This window comes from Choristoneura fumiferana, chromosome 18 (genome assembly GCF_025370935.1).
Source record: "Choristoneura fumiferana chromosome 18, NRCan_CFum_1, whole genome shotgun sequence".
NCBI classification, from domain to species: domain Eukaryota; kingdom Metazoa; phylum Arthropoda; class Insecta; order Lepidoptera; family Tortricidae; genus Choristoneura; species Choristoneura fumiferana.
In genome coordinates this window covers 11,470,663-11,473,156 of record NC_133489.1, presented here as the reverse complement: position 1 = coordinate 11,473,156, position 2,494 = coordinate 11,470,663, and the positions used below count along the sequence as shown (strand labels likewise).

Genomic DNA, 2,494 nt, shown 5'->3' with positions numbered 1-2,494 from the left:
CACACCCACATTCTTAACATTTTTTTATCATGAGCTGTCATATTTTTGTCATATTGCAGTGAAGACAGAGTTTAGCAGGCCTGAATGAGTAGTTCTCTAATAAATGGGAACGCTGGATGGCATAGCTATCAACAGATAAAATTAGACATACTAAGTAAGTAGGATAGCATGAGAATTACACTAAGTACCTACTTAAGACCGATAGGGCCTATTACTTATGATGATCCTATCCACTGGGAAAGCTGATATGTCATCTATTTAGTAGCGGAAAAAGGCAGTGAGCATGCATTGTGTACATACACTATAACCTTACTAAAGGTTTAAATTCCCATTTTAACTTCACACAAAATTATCACTTAAAACTTATTTGGCTAACTTAACACGTAGGCGAGAACTGCACGTACGCGGAAATAAGATATTATCCTGTTTTCTTCCTGATAATAATTTATTTGGAGCCAAGGTCTTTATTATATTTTGGCATACATTTCGGTTTTCGAAAAGGAAAAAAAACTATACCCAATCGGAAGTTGCCTGGCCCAATAACACGTGATTTCGATGTTTTTGTAAAAGGTCACCACAATACTTGTTATAGCAATGACGAATAAATTGAAGAACCACAATGTGCACCTTGACGTTGGGTCAGGCATCAAAACCTTCCGTTGCTAAGCGGGAAAGGAAAATATGTAATGTACTCGTATGTAATATCCTTCCAAAATAAGGACATTACATTATGATTGGTTTTTTGGAGTCTTTTTGTATTTTTTATTTCAACTCCAAATTTGTTACTTTTACGGGTATCCCGTGAAACCATATCGAAAATACAAACTGAGACATGGATGCACAGAAAAACCAGAAAAAGAGACCAGCGCTGGGAATCGAACCCAGGTCTTCAGCAATCCGTGCTGTGTGCTATAACCCCTACACCACCGCTGGACAGGAATCTAGACACGAATTTTTCCCATGCATACATATCTCAGGTTGCTTATTTCTACTACGCTACACTTCCGCCTGCTTCTTCTGAGGGAAATATTTATTTAAGAGATATTTGTAAAAGTAAATTTACCTGCTCGTTTGTGTAAGACTTTTATTACATTTATCAGGCAAAAAAATACATTAGGTAATAGGTATAAGCCTGCCACATCTCTCTCATTACAACTGCGAAGCATCAAATACCAGAAGACACTTCCAAAAAAACAACTACTTAGTTTGCTGTATTATTTTATTGTGTCCAAAATTTTGTTGTTGCAACATCCATGAAACGTGTGCTCGCAAATTCATCGCAAAATACTCACATTATAACAACATCCTTCCTATAGGTTATGCGAATTGTTAAAACGGACTACCGAAACGAATTAGCGAGATTAGACCAGTTCACTTGCCCATGCGTTGAATGGACCACTCTTGCTGGCAGAGAGGGCATCGATTGTTCTGCTTGACCCAAAGTGACATGCAGCAGAAGTGGAAGCTGTGGTTACACTCTCCCCAAACCACCACGCAATCTTGTTTGCCGTATGAGTCCTTTTTGCTCTCTCCTTGGCACCGGAGGCAGGCGTCTGGGAATGAAAAGAAAAAAAATGTTATGAAGTGCATTATCACGCAAGAAAGTGACAAATAAGGAGAGGTTTTGTTAATATTACATGTATTTCTTTTAATTGACATTTCTTGAAATTGATCAAGTAAAGTCCTCGTCTAATAATTATTGGCAGCAATGAAAGCATATTCCGATGAAAATGAACTTTAATGTTACCGGATTTACCGGGAACTAAGAAGCTTGTGCTATACTTTGGCTCCCAGATTTCCAGGACCCCTATTCAAATGTCTACGAAAACCAACCCTTAATTAAAATATAGTTAGTAGCATATCGTACCGTTGTTTCTAAAACAAATGCAATATTTCTATTCGAAGCAATATATAATGATCTGAAACTAAACTTCAACGTGGTAAAGTTTACATCATTCGGATAAAACTGATAAACGGAACACACAAATATCTACCGATGTCACGTAGAAAGTGTTCTGCGTTGATTAAATAGTTTTGAATTCCATGAGTTTCGCTACTCGCTACATCCGCGCTGTTACGTGAAAATACCAAATTCATAACAACTGTTTTGATTACCATAAGAATAATATAGCATTTTGCATATTTTGCATTAAGTTTAATTAAAAGGTCTCGGATCTCTAACTCAGCTTACGGCATAGACAAGATGCAGTACCTTACTACGAATACTACGAGCACTTATTAAGAAATTGAAATGGTATACACCAGTTTTTAGTAAAATATAGGGGCTTTCAATGCGAATTCAATTATGGTAGAGTCGATCAAGTAGCGTGCGTACCTACTTGGTGACTAACATAATTCTATATGCTTAATAAAAACTTGACCTAAATAGACAAGACCCTTATGTGGTAGGAGCTAATTGCAAGGAGGCTGAAGGTATGCATTTTTTACTATAAGTATATGACAATAGTTAGCTATGCAAATTAGTAGGTGAAGT

General features: G+C 36.8%; 1 pseudogene; it reads right to left on the bottom strand.

The window, feature by feature from the left end:
- Positions 1 to 1,201: 1,201 nt before the first annotated feature.
- Positions 1,202 to 1,605, bottom strand: LOC141438064 (RING-box protein 2 pseudogene; annotated as a pseudogene).
- Positions 1,606 to 2,494: the final 889 nt, after the last annotated feature.